Source organism: Panicum hallii, chromosome 8 (genome assembly GCF_002211085.1).
Source record: "Panicum hallii strain FIL2 chromosome 8, PHallii_v3.1, whole genome shotgun sequence".
In the NCBI taxonomy this organism is placed as follows: Eukaryota; Viridiplantae; Streptophyta; class Magnoliopsida; order Poales; family Poaceae; genus Panicum; species Panicum hallii.
Window position 1 is genome coordinate 17503498 of NC_038049.1, and position 18264 is coordinate 17521761.

Below are 18264 nucleotides of genomic sequence, written 5' to 3' on the forward strand. Positions count from 1 at the left end.
GACAGATTCAAAGTCAACTGAATGCGTCATCAAGTTGATGGTTCATTGAAAATTACCCGATTATAGATATCATTAACATTCCAATGAGACTAGGAGCAGCCACATAATAAAAGGCACATATCATCATCATCATCTACAAACAAGACTTTCAGAAGGAAACAATCAAGTCACAACCACCAGGGATCACCAAAACAAGCATGACATCACTGCCTAACTACCAGTTCCTCATCTAATCACTAATTCAGTATCCCCCTGAATAAATTAGCTGTATCCAGAACAAATAACACTAACCAGTTTCTCATAAATATGCTTGTATCAAAATGACAATACAGGCAAGACAACGCCTTCATGAGTCAAGTCACACAATGTCCAGGAGCACATCGAAACAGAAGGGAGAAAGGAACGATCTCACAGAACTCACAGAAAGTGATAGTTTGTCTGACAGCTTTCATGAACCTCAGACTTTGGATAGTCTGTCTATAGGAGCGGGAAGAAAATTTACCAAGACAAACTTATTATCATCATCCCTTCGGCAAAGTACCCTGGATTCATTGTACGAATATGGCGAAACTAGTAGGCATGAACCAGACAGAAGAAAAGAGCTAAAAAACGCTGACTTAAGGGAGAGTTCAACAAGCTTGCCTCCATATGATTTGTCTGGACAGGAACCAGCTTTCTGTACTCAGGAGCAAAAAGACAAATATAGCCTTGGCACTCTAGGTGATGATGAATTGGGATACGACAAGAAACTCACAGAAAATCATCTAATTTAGAAAGGCAAGAAGAATTATCATGCGTGATATGTTGGACAGATTTTTCTTCTACAAGGGGCATCTTACCATGTGGACACCGATTCTGTTATTCATGCATTCAAGGATGGGCAGATTGTCTGGTATGCTTTAGTTCAATTCTTGCTTCTTAGTGTTTGCTCATATTGGGTTGTCCTTGTACTAAATATTCTGGAGAGATATATAATATATTTGCCCTACTATAACCCACTTGGTTTCTTGAACTTTATGCTTGTGGTTAGGTTCAGAGTAAGACCATACTACAGTAGACAACCCCTGGCAGATTCTTGACCTTCCATTTTCCTTCCATAATAATTTCTATTCTATATTTTTCATTCTCATACAGTTGTTCTAAGTTTCTAACTTTGTCTTTTTTTTTTTCTGCCCCACAACCAGTGGTGAACTGAACCTTGCAGAAGTACAATTGATATCATTATTTACATACCACTGAAAGCCACAAATATATAGTTTACCTTCAAGTTCCAAGGTTAATTCTTTAGCCACATGATAGCAACAATGTGCAAGTTACAAGCAGTTTCATCTAAACAAAATTATCTGTGAAGAATGTTTCAAATATTAGCCTCTTGTCTAAAACTTTGACAATAATTCAAAGTGGACTTATGAATATGATATCAGACATAATATATAAACTTATCAGGAACAGAATGGAAGGTCAATTATCCCCAGTCATCTATGGTCCTTCTATCTATGGTCCTTTCAGTCATCTATGGTCCTTTTATCCCCAACACAAATTCAACAAGTTGACCTAAACTTATCAGGAACAGAATAGTCAATTAGCATAAACAAGTTGACCTAAACCAGGACCCTTGCATCAGTTGATGACTCACTGCAATGTAGGTGATGCATCTATGGAAACGTGAAAAATGTCCCGTAGAGGACAAGGTGCTCACCGCGAATCCGTTTTTGCGATCGGAGGGCGAGGAGGGAGGGGTCGACGGTGGGGGCCGGAGCTTCAGGCACCGCAGCAATGGCGCGAGGTCACCGAGCAGTGGCGCGAGGTCCTCGAGGCGGCAGGGGCAGCCGGGCGGCCGGGCTGCGCGGAACGGGCCACGCGCGAGGACGACGAGGTGCGCCGCGGCCGGAGCTTCGGGCGGCGGCAGCAATGGGGCGCGGGGACGCAGAGCAGTGCCGCGAGGACCCCGAGGCGGCAGGGGCAGCCGGGCGGCCGGGCTGCGCGGAACGGGCCGCGCGCGAGGACGACGACGTGCGTGGCGGCCGGAGCTTCGGGCGGCGGCAGCAATGGCGCGAGGACGTCGGGGCGGCGGGTAAGTTGGGGGCGACGTCGATCTGAAAGGGCGAAGGGGCTAATTTGTTGGGGGGATGGCACGGTTAGTGCCGGCTGACATTACCAGCCGGCACTAACGTGCCCATGTGACGTCAGATGGGCAAGTTAGTGCCGGCTGGTATTACCAGCCGGCACTAACTTGCCCACGTGACGTCAGAAGAACAAGTTAGTGCCGGCTAGTGGTACTAGCCGGCACTAACATGCTCAAGTTAGTGCCGGCTGGTATTACCAGCCGGCACTAACGTGTACCATCCGCGAGGGAATTGGCGCGCGGGAACTGGCCACGCTAGTTCCCATTTACACTAAATTTGTAGTATTCATAAATTTGTGATGGCATAGGCTTAATAATTAGAATAATATAACAAAAATTTATATCTTATTTTTAGCTACACAATAATTATAGTAATTATATGTACACAATAATAATAGTAATTGAAGTAAATTAACGAATATGCAACCATTATCAATTATGTGTAGTGTAAAGGGTTTATATGTGTATATGTTTCTGTTATTGATAATAAATCGAAAACATTTCATTTTGATCCATGCAAAATTCTTCAAAAAACTTTTCAATAGTAGCCTATACAATGATATAATCAATTCGCATATTACTTGATTATTTGTTTGTAATTGAATGTTTCAATGCTTCTAGTAATGCAAAATTAGTGAATGTAAATAATATTTATACCATGCAAAAATATAATATTATCTGAAGATGATATTATGTCATCATTGGAGAAATAGTATCAAGAATTGAGATAAATACGATGCGGTGCGTTACATTACATCACTGATTGAGAGAATTCAATACATAATTTATATAAAACTACTACTCATTATCATTATCTACTGGAACATTGATAATCTTCCTTTTGATGAAAGTGCCTTGAGCGTGATCACAGCGTAAGTAAGGTGTGTCCTCTTTGGATAAGAGGATGCTAGGGTCAACATCAACTGAGAATGGAGGAAGGTCATCAATCTGGTCATAATCTTCCGAATTGTCCGAAATATCCTCAACTCCAACAACTTTTCTTTTTCCTGGAAGAACTATGTGCCGTTTCGGCTCATTTCCAGCCTTGTCTGCTTCAGGCGTCTTATCTGACATCTTCTTCGGTTTGCTTGACATGTCCTTCACATAGAACACTTGTGTCACATCCTTGGCTAGAACAAATGGTTCATCTTTATATCCAATCTTTTTAAAGTCAACTATGGTCATCCCATACCGGTCCTTCGTTACGCCTCCTCCAGCCACCCATTCGCAACGAAATAAAGGGACAACTATGGGTCCATATTTAAGTTCCCATATCTCCTCTATGACATCATAGTAGTTGTTCTTTTCTCCATTACTGTTTACTATACACATACGGACACCACTATTTTGGTTGGTGCTTTTTTTTGTCTTGAGCTCTCATATAAAATGTATACCCATTGATTTCGTACCCTTGGTATTGCTGGACAGTGATTGATGGTCCCCTAGCCAGCCATTGAAGTTCTTGATCAACTGTGTTGTTGCCCAATAATTTTCGTCTGAACCAGCCGTCAAAAGTTTTTATATGTTGGCGTGTAATCCAAGAAAGATTCTTTTGTGGATTTTCAGACTGTATAATATTCATGTGCTCATCAATATATGGAGCCACCTTGGATGAATTCTGAAGAACCTTGAAGTTTGCTTGGCTGAATTCACTACAAGGGATGTGCACATTACATTTCTTTCCTAGTGTGCCTTTTCCCTTTAGTCGCCCCTCATGGTGTGACACGGGGAGCCCAATCGAATTGAGATCAGGAAGATAGTCAACGCAAAACTCAATGACCTCCTCGGTTCCATAGCCCTTAGCAATGCATCCTTCTGGGCGAGAATGTTTACGCACGTACTTCTTCAATACTGCCATGAACCTCTCGAAAGGGAACATATTGTGTAGAAAAACAGGACCCAGAATAGTTATTTCTGTCACAATATGAACTAGAAAGTGTGTCATAATATTGAAGAAGGAAGGTGGGAAGACCATCTCAAAGCTGACAAGACATTCGACAATGTCTTTCTGCAGCTTTATTAGATTATTTGGATTAATTGCTTTCTGTGAAATTTCATTCATGAATGCACAAAGCTTTACAACTGCCAATCTCACATTTTTCGGTAGAACACCCCTCAGTATAATCGGAAGTAATTGTGTCATCAGAACGTGGCAGTCATGGGACTTCAAGTTTTGAATTTTCTTCTCTTTCACATTTATTATGCCCTGTATATTTGAGGAGTACCCAGACGGGACCTTGATACTGTTCAAGCAATCGAACATGCTTTCCTTCTCCTCTTTACTCAGATTATAGCTGGCAGGTTTTAAATAGTGGCGTCCTTTGTCTCTCTTCTTGGGTTGCAAGCCTTGTCGTCCAGCTAGCATCCACATGACGCGCCTTGCTTCCAATGTGTCTTTTGACTTACCATACACTCCCAGAAAGCCTAGTAGGTTGACGCAAAGATTCTTCAACAGATGCATCACATCAATTGTGTTGCGAACCTGTAAGACTTGCCAATATGGTAGGTTCCACAATATAGACTTCTTCTTCCATATTGGAACATGTCCCTGGTCATCCTTCGGAACAGGTTGGCTACCGAGACCCTTTCCAAATACTACCTTCACATCCTTGATCATCGAGAATACACGCTTTCCATTACGGAACAGAGGCTTACGACGAGTTTCGGGCTCTCCTTTGAAATGCTTCCCTTCGGTTCTTAGGGGGTGATCGGTAGGAAGGAATCGGCGATGGCCCATGTATACGTACTTCTTACAGTGTTTCAAATAAATGCTATCGGTTTCATCATAACAGTGGGTGCAGGCCATGTATCCCATGTTCGACTGTCCCGAAAGTTTTGCAAGTGCAGGCCAATCATTGATGCATACAAAAAGCAAAGCTCGGAGGTTGAAAGACTCCTGTTTATACTCATCCCACACATGTACACCTTCTTCTTTCCAGAGCAGTAAGAGATCATCCATCAAGGGTTGCAGGAACACATCAATATCGTTGCTAGGTTCTTTTGGCCCTTCTATAAGCACCGGCATCATGATGAACTTACGCTTCAGGCATAACCAAGGAGGAAGGTTGAACATACATAGGGTCACGGGCCATGTACTATGAGCGCTGCCAAACTCACCGTACGGATTCATTCCATCCGCACTTAGAGCAAATCTTATATTCCTTGGGTCGTTGTCAAATTGAGGATACTCTCGGTTAAGGTTTCTCCACTGGGACCCATCTGCTGGGTGTCTGATCATGTGATCCTCCTTACGGTCTTCTTTGTGCCACCGTATCAACTTAGCGTTGTCCTTATTTTTGAAAAAGCGCTTCAGACGTGGTATTATAGGGAAGTACCACACCAACTTTGCGGGAACTCTCTTCTTTACCGGCTCCCCATCAACATCACCTGGATCATCTCGCCTGATCTTATACCGCAATGCGCTGCAAACAGGACAAGCTTCCAAGTTCTCGTATTCGCCGCGATACAGGATGCAGTCGTTAAGACATGCGTGAATCTTCTGCACGTCCAATCCAAGAGGGCAAACCATCTTTTTAGCTTCGTATGTTGTTGACGGCAGTTCATTACCCTCAGGAAGCATGTTCTTTACAATCTTTAATAGCTCACCAAATCCCTTATCGGTGACACCATTAGTTGCCTTCCATTTCAGCATCTCTAGCGTGGTACCCAACTTCTTCTGCTCCGGTTTGCAACTAGGGAACAACGGCCTTTTGTGATCCTCCGACATCTTCTCAAACTTTAATGCCTCCTTCACAGCGTCACTGTCTTTCCGTGCATCAAGCAACGCCTGACCTAGCTCGTCAGGTGGCTCCTCTTGTTCAACATTTGCTTCACCCTCGTCTATTGGTTCATCTTGAAAGCTACCTGTTTCATGAACCCATGCCCAATCTGGAAGATTGTTATCACCATCGTCATCTTCTTCATTATCTTCCATCATAACTCCAACTTCGCCGTGCTTAGTCCAAAGGCTATAGTTACTCATGAAACCATTCAAGGCCAGGTGATTCCATAGAGTTTCTCTTTTTCGGAATTCCTTTTTATTTTCGCAAACACTGCATGGACAACACATTAAACCCTTTGGCGACCTATTTGCCATTGCTGCCTTGAGAAAAGAATCTAAACCCTGAATCCACGCCGAGGTGCTCCGGCTTCCGTGCATCCATTGCCGGTCCATCTGTACAAATTAAAAAAAAAAATCATGCTCATTATCCCTAAAAATAGGTTACTATGAAGTAATTCAAAAAAATGTAAATGTGTCATAGGCCACCTATCTAGTAAATTTAAACTAAATAGAAAAATAAATTGGCACAATAACATATACACATGTCACCATGAAATAATTCAGAAAAATCATTCTAAATGTGTGATGGTCAAACTATATAATAATCATTCTCTGAAAAGCAACTAATCAATTCTACCTTGCTCAAATTAATGAACAAATTAATGAATCATGCTCATTGTCCCTCATCCTTAAAATCCCTAAAATTTTGCATAGTAACATATACACATGTCACCCCTCTAAACTTTATGCCCCAGAAAACGAACACACCCTAAATCATGGCGAGTACTGCGAGTTCTAATTTGCGGTTGTTCTGGGTCATTTTATGTGATTTTACAAGTGCCCTGTTGCTTTGTTGATGACTTGTGTTTTTGCGAGTTTGTTGGTGGTTTTTGTTCGTGGTCGCGGTTGTTCCGGGTCGTTTCTGTTATTTTACAACTGCCCTGTTGCTTTCTCGTGACGACTTGCGTTTTTGGATGTCATTTTCAAAACCTCTAAATATGGTTTTGGGAAGGATTTTGATGATTCTTAAAAAATTTATAATACAATCATGTGCCCACTTCACACCCTCCCATTCTTATGTATTAAGTACATAAATCTCCTTGCATTATGATAATAATATCCATATATATCGTTTTGAGAAAGTTTTATTTGCAGCCATTTGGATTTATTCAGTGTAGTGACATCTAAGGTTATTGTGCAATTTTTCATAATATATGCCATACCATTGCTTTGATTTGAGTTCGAATTGATTGGGACTTGGGAGCAATATGAACCCAATAAGATATGGCATCATTCCTTTTGTTGGATAGGAAGAAATACATCTAGGACATGTATATTGAGTGGAAATACACGAAATCTTTATCAACTTGCATTCAATAGTAGCCGTACAGTTCGAAAAGTTCTACAGTGAATTGCCTCTATAGTTTTACTCAAGATTTATTTGCAAAGCTTCGAATTATACATATATCGGGATATTTATAATTTGCAGAAATTTTTCTAGAGATTATTATATGGCTTGTGCATTTATTGTGTGCGGGTTGTCCAATAGATCACGACCCCCTTTTTGTACATCTTGCTATGGTGCATTTGCTTTGTCGGGATTGATTTCAGTTTGTTGGGCTTGTGCATGTAATAACTAGTGGGTGTCCTGATTTGTTTCGTATTGTGGCCATGAACCCCACAACACCAAGTCTATTTGTCATGTTTTCATGAATTAAAGGAAAAGGTATTTCTTCATACTTGATATGAGATGGTATACATGGTTTTGTTTCTTTTTCATAACATTAAAAGTCCCTCATCCTTAAAATTCCTAAAATTTTGCACATTAACATATACACATGTCCCCGTGAAATAATTCAAAAAAATTATTCTAAATGTGTGATGGTCAAACTATCTAGAAAACCTTCTCTAAAAAGTAACAAATTGATTCTATTTTGCTCAAATTAATGAACAAATTGGAAAATTATGCTCATTTTTCCTCAACCTTAAAATCACTATTTTCTTTATCTAGAAAGCATGAAACAAAGAATAAACACCGTGGAAGAAGAGTGGAAGAAGCTACTAACCTTTGGTGCACTTGAATGGGTGAAATCCTCACAAATTTGGGGAAAAATGGGCAGCACCTCCCCTGTAACACGCATGAGAGTGAAGGAGGGCTCGGGAAGAAGAAGAGTGGCAAATGAAATGGAGGGAGGGCTGGGATGTGGTGGCCGGTATATATGGGGCAAGTTAGTGCCGGCTGGTGGCTTTAGCCGGCACTAACTGTCTACGTTTAGTGCCGGCTAGAGCTTACAGCCGGCACTAATTTGTAATTGACCAAGTTAGTGCCGGCTAGATATGCCGACCGGCACTAACGTGCGTTTCGACCGTTGTGGCAGCCGTGTGACAGTTGGGGGGATGGCACGTTAGTGCCGGCTGGTATTTCTAGCCGGCACTAACGTGCCCGCCTTACACTGTTGGGGCACGTTAGTGCCGGCTCGTTCTTGACCGGCACTAACGTGCTGGTACCGATAGACCGTTTTCTAGTAGTGTCAAGACAACATCATCTATGGATGGACCTTCAACGACAACTTGTCTATATTTTCAAGACCCTACTATATTTTCAAGACCCTACTACTATTGTCGGTCAAAACCCACCAACGAGCAGCGACAGGCAACACGAGGAGCCGGGAGGCTCCCGCAACTGCTAGCGGACCCCGGTCCCTCGGTTAACGGCCCAGGATCCAGCACACGACCTGGCGTCTGGGTCGCTAGGCGTGCCACCTGACCTTGTACCTGATCAGGAAGGTGTAGAAGTGATTTATGTTAGTTTTCTGCATGCACAGACACATGTAAAGATTAGTCCGAGCCGTGATCGGCTCATCAGATGATTCCCGATATCGGCTATAAAGAGCCGATTGTGTCCAGTATCAGATCGTATCTATGTATTTGAACAATGCGCACATATCCGATGGTAACATAAAACTTGGTCTGTAATCAATAAGCTGATTCAATCCTCCCATGACGGTTAAAGCTGTCACCGCTTAATCGGAACATCCCGCGCTTAATTGAGCCTAATAAATACATAAAATACAAGATAGCAACCTAAACAGAGGCCTAAAAACCAACAGATAGCCGATTCCCGGAACAATCCCTCTTTAGATTAATAAAAAGCATCAAACGTATTGCCGGAATATTCAACCCATTTGAAGGGCCTAATTATGCGGATGTCAAGCTAAATCTTTGATGAACAAGGACTAACCATAACGGATTGGATCTACTAATTGAAACAGAGCAAGGCGCTGCCCTCGCATCCGAGATCGGGTACAAGGATAGCTAAACGTTCACAGTAAACAAACGATGCATGAATGCAGCATAAAAGAGCCGATGCTACTCTGTAAACGTCAAGATAACTAGTGTTACTCACCATCAACAACGCTTCAGCATGAGAAACACAAAGATAAATAGATAGGCACGACGCTGGCCCGATCACGCGAGGCGTGATCGGGGTTGCATGGCACTTACCCGAGAGAAACCCTAGAACAGGGGCGGCGATACGCCGAGAATTGTTTGTGAATGATTGTTCGTATATTTCCAATACCCCAGGATACATATTTATAGTCCGGAGACTTACCTCTTTTAACTAATCCTAACTGACTACAATACGAATCCTGGCTATCTCTATCTTAACTAATTTAAACGCACACACCTATCTAGATATACGGCCAATCTCGGCCTTAAACCGCCCGCGCAGGAGCCGATTCGCAAGCCCATCACAATTATCCTTTGAACCCATATTGCTCGCGGCCCACCTTCCGGCCCAGCCAAATTATGGCGATAACAACTACCCACTCAAATATCAAATTCTAATTAAACATCATGAACATTTATCCAACATTAAGAAAGGAGATATAATAGCATTGGTGTTGATTAGCCTACAAACTCCATTCCCTTTCCAAGTTATAAATCTAGAGTTAAGCATGGCTAAGCAATTAATCAAATTAAGTTATCATTAACCCAAGATACTCGAGTGACAAGGCATAATATAACATGGCAAGGAAGGTAATTGCATGAACAAGATAGGTTCTACCAATGCGATACATAAATAGCCCACATGCATCCCATAGTTGTAAACATAATTTAAAATTCACTTTGCAAAGTTGGATAAACATGCTTAGATGCTTGCTTGGTTTTCTTACTGCTCAAGATCCACGCTCATGTCCGCCTCGGGCTCAGGCTCAATGGTCTCGCACTACGGTGTGTCGTTGTAGAACAGATGAATGAATGCATGCATTAGAAATGATGCCAATAATGAAAATAAGCATGAGGATGCATGAAATACGAGTGGCATAAATATAAAAATTAATGAATAGGACCAACAAGAATACAAAGTTCTTGCATTTTTATTGTTGAACTAAAATTAAATGACTATTCATAAGCATCAAATTAAAAGATTAATTAAAATTAACAAGCAACAAATACAAGTTAATTGGTATTACCATAGGGTAACCTAACAAGGTCAGGGAAGTTATATCTATACCAAAATTTTTTTCAATATTAAGTTATAAATAAAATAATTTTAAGCACCTGGGCTGATGTTAAATCACAAAAGGTATGCAAATAACCTCAAATATTCCAAGAATAATTTCCACTGAAACTAGACAGAGAAAAAAATGCTAATGGAAGTTGTTTCACATTTTTATCAGTATTCTCCATTTATTATGTATTAAACAAATTTCAGCCAGCTAGCAAGATATAAAGCTAAAACTACATAAAAAACTTGAGTTCCAAGATTTCAAGCTACAGATCAAGAAAGTAAAAGTGACAAGGAAGCTAACAATATTTGTTTCATGATTTTTAGAGCAACACATGATTTATTAAGCCTTTAATCATTCCAGCACAAATAAAATCACAAGCAAATGTACAGAACAGTAGCATGCTTGCATACATTTTTATAAGGTATAGCACTCAGTAAGGAATTTAACAAAATAAGTTTCATCTAAAATGGAGCTCTAAACTATTTACTACAATTTTTACAATTTGAGCCATTTTCCTAGAGCACACAAAATACATTTTAATTCTTTTTCCCGAGAACACCCAGGCTAAACTTTTCCTACATAACCCACTCGACCCATTGCCACCAATGAGTGGGGCCTAGGGTGTGAGTCCGGTGGCGCCTGGCAGTTTTAGCCGTGGTGTCCAACAGCCTCCTTTCGATCCAAGAGTCACTTGAGAGGGAAGCTTCTGATTAGCTCCGGTTAGTGTTAGTTAAATAGAACCTCATAACTATGCCAAGTCCACGACACACCTCGTGTAGTTGTGCTGATAATGCCATGCAGCTCCTGCCATCGGCACTGCTCTGCCGAAGTTCAAAGTTGCACCGCGGGAAGGGTGGCGGCAAAGAGGGCTCTCCACAGGCGGCGGCGGCAGTGGGAAGAGGGCTGATAAAGGAAGAGGAGGTGGAGGGGATGCTGTGGGCATGTGGGAAGGGTGCGATGCTCACCATAGATGACAACCGGCAAGGGCCAACAGGCAGAGCGTAAGAGGCTATGGTGTGAATGAGCTCGGGTTTGGGCGGGGATAGTTGGATATTTGAATTGGAGGAGGTAGACAGGCAGGGTGATATTTCGTGTGGGCTCAGCCACGCTGGCAAAGTCAGTGCCGGTGGTGAGGCAACCGTGGGCGGGCAGCTATCCGGCGTGTGAGGAGGGAGAGGGGGGGGGGGGGGGGCAATGACAGGTGGGCCTGAAATGTTTTCATTAAATTTAAATATTTTCCCTTTAAAGCAGTTGCTACAGGCGCTCAAAAATTCTCCAAAAATACTCATTGGAAAGATAAAATTAAAAGCAACACAATGAGACGTGAATCACGTCCAGAGCTGCTCAGATTTGATCACAATAATTAACAAAACAAAACATCTACTTTAGAAGTTTGCTTGAATTTTAAGCAGCAGCAAATAACCTCAAAAAATTCGGTACAATTATCTTAAATTCATCATTTGGCATCTAGTATTTGATTATATTAAGTGGGTAAAGTAGCATAACAAAAGTTGAAGTTTCTTCACAATATTGCATCCAAACAATATTAAAAATAAAGAACTCATGCTAAAGCTCTTGATATGACGCTCATTTATGCACTAATGATGCTCATGGTTACCTTTTAGTCTACTTTCAAAAGTTTGGGTCGTGAAAAACTTCTTTGACTTTAATTGAGTTTTACATTGCATCTGACTTCAATGGCGGACACTTTGTTCCCTAGCCATATTCTAGATGATGCCTCCACTCGTAGCAAAAGGAACCAAGCGCCAGCATTTTTTTTAAGAAAATGGAACAGCATGATCAGTGACAAAAGAAACCAAACAGTATGAACGATATTATTAGCCAACCAAATGGATTACAGAAAGGTGAAAAATGCCAGATAAATGTGTTAGGGGAGTATACCTATATAAAAGCTGATCTCAATATATAGGCCCTAAAGGGAAGATGCCATACAAAATTTTATTATTAGTATCCCCAATAGTTTACATCTGAACGATGATGTAGATGCATGTGATACCCAAAAACTTTCCTGACTTGCAGCAAAATGATGTCATGACCGGAACGATGTCATTCATGAAGAGTATCGGCCTCCATAATTTCTTTGTTTGCCAAAAGCTTCTTTATTCACTACGTGTATACATCTACGCTGCATATTAATTAAGATCACAAACATTTTGCAAAAAAAAAAATGAATGTGCCACCCATGTGCTCACTATAGTGGGTGGGCATAAAGTGCATGCATGTACTAACTAATTAGTAGGCCCCTTTCAAACACACTACTAGAAAAATGCTCATATTAGATGCCACATCACTCATGGGTTTCTTGAAACTGTCAAATATTGTGGTCTCTTTTTGCTCAACTTAAAACCATATAAGGTATAAATGTAAACCGTTGTATTTAAAACTGTGAGAGATAAGGCATGCATATCTCCCATGGCTCCCAATAACATCTGCGAGGGATACATGATATATGAAATGATTAAGTAGCATAAACTCTATTTGTAGTAACAACATAGTGAGATGGTGATATATACATTTCTTAGGTTAGAGTTCAAATCTAACTACAAGATGAAATAGTATCATATGCAATAATTACGTGGTCTACTATGAAGATTTATAAAATATTCATAGCTGGTTGGTGAAAACCTTTTGTTGTTAAATTTTAAGTCGCGATGAGATCTACAACTATGTAGTTGATGGCTTCTTTAATATCTTAGTGATGGGCCAAAATGGCTGTCAGGTTATCAGTATGATTGGTGCGATGAGCGCCACTTTTACAGACCTTCGTCTGCCACTATTGAAATTTCCCATGTAGTGACTAAAAGTTAGAAGTCCTGAAAACGTCATATCTGCTAGTAAACAAAGAACTAAATACACCTTGAGCTTACTACTAAACCAATGATCTCATCAGATAATCGACGCTTCCTGTGTGTTACTTGTTCTCTGTAATGTATTACAGTCTTATGCCCATGGATCCATTGGTATGAAACAGTTACAAGGAGCTAAGGTCCTTTCCAGTGAACCAGTTCACAATGCACACAGAGCCTGTCGATTCCACCATGAACACTACAAAGCTTTCGTGCCGCTTGTTTGCCATATGCCATAGCTTCCTAGATAATGTCAAGAACATTTCAAATAATAAGACAATAAGACACCGTGACATGTCAATACCTTTTCTCTTTTTTTTTCAAAAAGTATCATGATACAGCAACGACAGAGAAGATCATATAAATTTTCGTTAACTGTCTTTCGTATTTGAATTTGGCTCAGGGACGACATTGGTCGGGCCATATCAGAAGCAATATAAGCCAATTACAGCACCTCACCGCATCAATCCTGATACATATATATCAATATATATATAAGACAATAATGGTAGAGTAGAGAACGTTTTCTGTTTGTTACACAAGGGTGTGACGTTATAGTTACGCTTCCCTGGGGTTCACTCGCATTATTGGACGTTCCTCCGTGCATCATCACTTTCTCTTTTTCGGTTTTGCTGTATAATGTCACGCCCTTCATATATGTTTGTGTGAGATTGTGAGATTGCGTTGAAGGAGCACAACTTTACGATCAGATCTCTGGCCTTCACAGGAAGGATGCCCCTACGAGCAACTAGGAGACATTGAGTCATAGTGACATGGCAGTGATGGTCCTTCATGCAGCTCATGTTGAATTTCAACTCTTTCATGTTCGCAAGCCTTATTATGTTTGATGAGTAACCAGTTGCCACTTTAATTTCTTGGAAGAAACTACAAATCTTCCTTTTCTCATTATTATCCAAGGTCTAGGATGCAACTGGAATCTTCTTCTTCCCATCAGCTTGAATAATTGGATGCAGCTTGCTTCTGACATTCATCGTTTCTAGGTCCCGTTGAGTTTCCAGTGAGTCTTTCCCTTTGCCGTTCATGGCCATTAACATTCTGAGCATGCTCTTGGTAATATTTTTAGTTAGATGCATGCCATCAAGTGCATAACAAACAATCAAGTCCTGCCAATAAGGTGTTCGGGATGCTACATCCGGATCCGCCCGAAGGCCACGAGCCGAAGGTCAAGACAACTTCCAGCCGAGCAACCCAAGGGGCGTGGGGCTTTGGATGTGCCCTGAAGGGATCCCGTCCGAAGAAGTCCCGAAGGGTCAAAGTGATGTAGCCCATGCGAGGTGACCTGGCTTTAATTGACCGCCCGAGACCCAACGAAGCTTGGAGGTTGAAGGCTAGGCGTCGAAGGGGGCCTTGTAGAAGAAGACTGGGCCGGTTGGCGTGATGAGCTGTAAAGTAGGGTTAGAGAGGAAATTGCTGTATATCCTGGAATATTCAGAGAATATAGTTGTTGAGGGGTGGAAAGATGTAATTACGGAGGGGTAGGTGAACTACCCCCTATAAATACACCTGTAAGTGTAACTGATGGGATGGTTGATCCTTGTTGAATAGAAAACTGGTTTCTACTCTGAAGGGTCTCTCTACTTGTGGTGTTAGCGATCCACGAGTTCACTCCAAAGGGTACTCTCCACCAATAGTTTTGGCGCCCACCATGGTTAGTCCTAAAACACTGCATGGCACCAAAGAAGAAGGGAGCCAGCTCTTTGGTGAGGCAGACAGATGACACTCAAGCCCTTGTTGTTGTGCCGGGGTAGAACCAGGCGAACAACAAGGACGTGGAGGTAGAGGACATGGCGAATGGACAGTTCCAGGCCCAGTTGGAAGGCATGGGAGTGCCCGTAGAGAACATCACGGCATACCGAAGAATTAAAGCTAGGTTGGCCAAAGTGGCCACAAGAGCGCGTCAGGCCGCTCGAGCGGCACAGCCGTCAACATCCCAGACGCAGACAGGATCGAAGGGGAAAGCGCCCGAAGGGGCTGACACCGAAGCCATGAACCAATACTGACAATTGCAAGAAGATGAACTACGCTGTCAGCTGTTACAACAACAAATACAAGAAAAGAGGAGGCTGTTGAACATGTGTATTATCCAAAGGATGAACACCTAGCAGAAACAGAGAACAAACACCGAAGGCACCCTCAGGAACACATGCGGTCTGAGGTGGTAAGACCAAGGGAGAGGACCATACACATCGAAGATGGTCCTAACAAAGATTCTGAAGAAGAATATAGGCACCAAAGAGAGCATCACCGAAGGTCAAGGCGGTGCGAGGAACCATGGAAACCGCTAGCCATCAAGCTTGAACAAGTGCCATGGCCTTCTCCTTTCAATGTGTTGATCTTACCGCAATATGATGGGGCATCTAACCCTAGGGAGTTCTTACTCAAGTACGAAGTTGTTGTGGAGTCTAACGGAGGGGAGTGCGCAATCAAGGCAAAGGCCTTCGTTATGGCGGTTAAGGGCTCAACGCAGCACTGGTACGCCAACATCCTGAAGGGGCACATTTACTTGTGGAGCCAGCTGTGATCTAAGCTATTAACCAGCTTCCGAGGGCTAAAGACAGAGGAGTTGACATCTTGTGATTTCCACAACTGCAAGCAAGGGAAGAAGGAGACCCTACAAGAGTACATGCAATGCATCATCAAGATGCGAGCCAAAGCTCTTAATAGGTGTTATCGCCATAATTTGGCTGGGCCAGAAGGTGGGCTGTGAGCAAGATGGGCTCAAAGGATAATTGTAATGGGCCTACGAATCGGCTCTTGCGCGGGCAGTATAAGGCCAGAGTGGCCATGTATTTAGTTTAAATTAGTTTAGATATAGATAAGTCAGGATTCGTATCGTATTCGATCAGGATTGGTTAAGACAGGTAAGTCTCTCCAGACTATAAATATGTATCCTAGGTTATTGGAAAAACAACAACCATTCACAAACAAGATCTCGGCGCATCGCCACCCCTATTTCAGGGTTTCCTCCAGGTAATCGCCATGTTGTCCCGATCACGCTTGAGTGATCAGGGCAGCATTGTTCTTGCCTATTATCTTTGTGTTTCTCGTGCTGAAGCGTTGTTGATGGCGAGTAACACTAGTTATCTTAGCGTTTACAGGTTTGCATCGGCTCTTATGTCCTATTCATGCATTGTTTGCCGCCTGTAAACATCCGCTATCTTTGTGCCAATCTTGGGTGCGAGGGCAGCGTCTTGCTCTGTTTTGATTAGTAGATCCAATCTATTATGGTTAGTCTTTATTCACTAAAGATTTGATTTAAGATCTACATGATTAGGCTCTTCAAACGAGTTAAAAGATCCGGTAGTACGTTTTATGCTTTATATTAATTTAAAGAGGGATTGTTCCGGGAATCGGCTTTCTGTTGGTTTTTAGGCCTCTGTTTAGGTTGCTATTCTGTTATCTTTCATATTTGTTAGGATTAACTACGCGTAGGATGTTCTGGTTATATGGTGAAAGTTTTAACCGTTATAGATTGAATCAGCTTATTGATTACAGAGCAAGTTTATATTAGTATCAGATATATACACTTTGTTTAGATATACACACCCGATCCGATACTGGGAGACAATCGGTTCTTTACAGCCGATAACAGGGATCACTCGATGAGCCGATCGTGGCTCGGATTAATGTTTAAACATGTCTGTGCATGCAGGAAACCAATTGAAAACACATATACACCTTCCTGATTAGGTATAGGTCAGGTGGCACGCCTAGCGAATCCTGAAGCTAGGTCGTGTGCCAGATCTTGGGCCATTGACCGAGGGACCCGGGCCCACCAGCAGTTCTGGGAGCCTCCCAACTCCTCGTGTTGCCTGTTGCTGCTCGCCGGTGGGTTTCGACCGACAACACATTCTGGCACGCCTAGTGGGACCATCTTCATCGACTACATCAACTTCCACCATCGGGATGTTGAGGGAGGATCCAATCACGTATGAGGAGCTATCTGCTGAGCACAAGCAGAAGTATGATAAGATCAAGGCTCTCTTTGACGTTAGGTGGAAGGGGTTCTCACCTGAAGGCGCTCTTTATGACGTGGACCTATCTACCCCTTCAGAGGATCGTACCAGAGCTCTGCGCCAGGAGGTGAACTACATGGTGGCTCATTCACTGCATCGGCACTCTGAGAGCCTAGTGAACGCTCTTGAACGTGCCGTGCTGCGTGTGGTCCAAGAAATCATGAAGAATCAGTACTCTCCATCGGGACCTGCCCTGGGGAGTCACAAAGGAGAATTGCTGTTCCAGGCCAAGCCACCACTGCCCTATACATTCACGGCTCCAGAATCGCAAGGTTCACCGGCATACGTCGTCTACAAGATGGGAGATGATCCTGTGGACCATTAGTTCTTCAGTGAGCCGCCTAAGGAAATTCCATATGGGTACATCTGTGCATATATACCGGACAGCAACAACCTGGTATATTCGGCGCAGCAGGCGGTTGGAGGAATGTCTGGAATAGATGCCGATAAGCAAGCATGGCTAGTTAAATATGCCATTGGGCCGAGTCATGATAGCACACACTCGGCCCTAGGAGTTCAAACTGTGGACCAGATTAGTGCCATCTTGAGAGATCAATTTGGTATTTTACCGAAAAGGCGAGCGATCGGCTATACTAAGCCGTATCCAAGTGAATATGACTTGATCCCTCTGCCACCCAAGTATCGGCTCCCTGAGTTCACCAGTTCTGTGGGTCAGAAGGGTCCAGCTCTATCGAGCATGTGAGCCGATACTTGGCACAATTGGGGACAGGAGGTGTGACAGGAGGTGCCGGCTGCTCATGAAGCATACCGATATGGGCGATGGCGTCGCCAAGCTAAAGGGTAAAGTCATGGACTTGCTCTTGGACAAACTCGATGACAGTGCTGAATGATTAATGTATCACTCTCAATGATCTGATCCTCTCGGTGAGTGATGGTTTCGTCCCGCTGTGCGATACTGGAGCTCTTCAATCTGGGA

At 42.6% G+C, this 18264-nt stretch overlaps 1 pseudogene; it reads left to right on the plus strand.

Annotated features, from left to right (window-relative positions):
* Positions 1-365: 365 nt before the first annotated feature.
* Positions 366-1057, plus strand: LOC112903659 (annotated as a pseudogene).
* The last annotated feature ends 17207 nt before the right edge of the window (positions 1058-18264 follow it).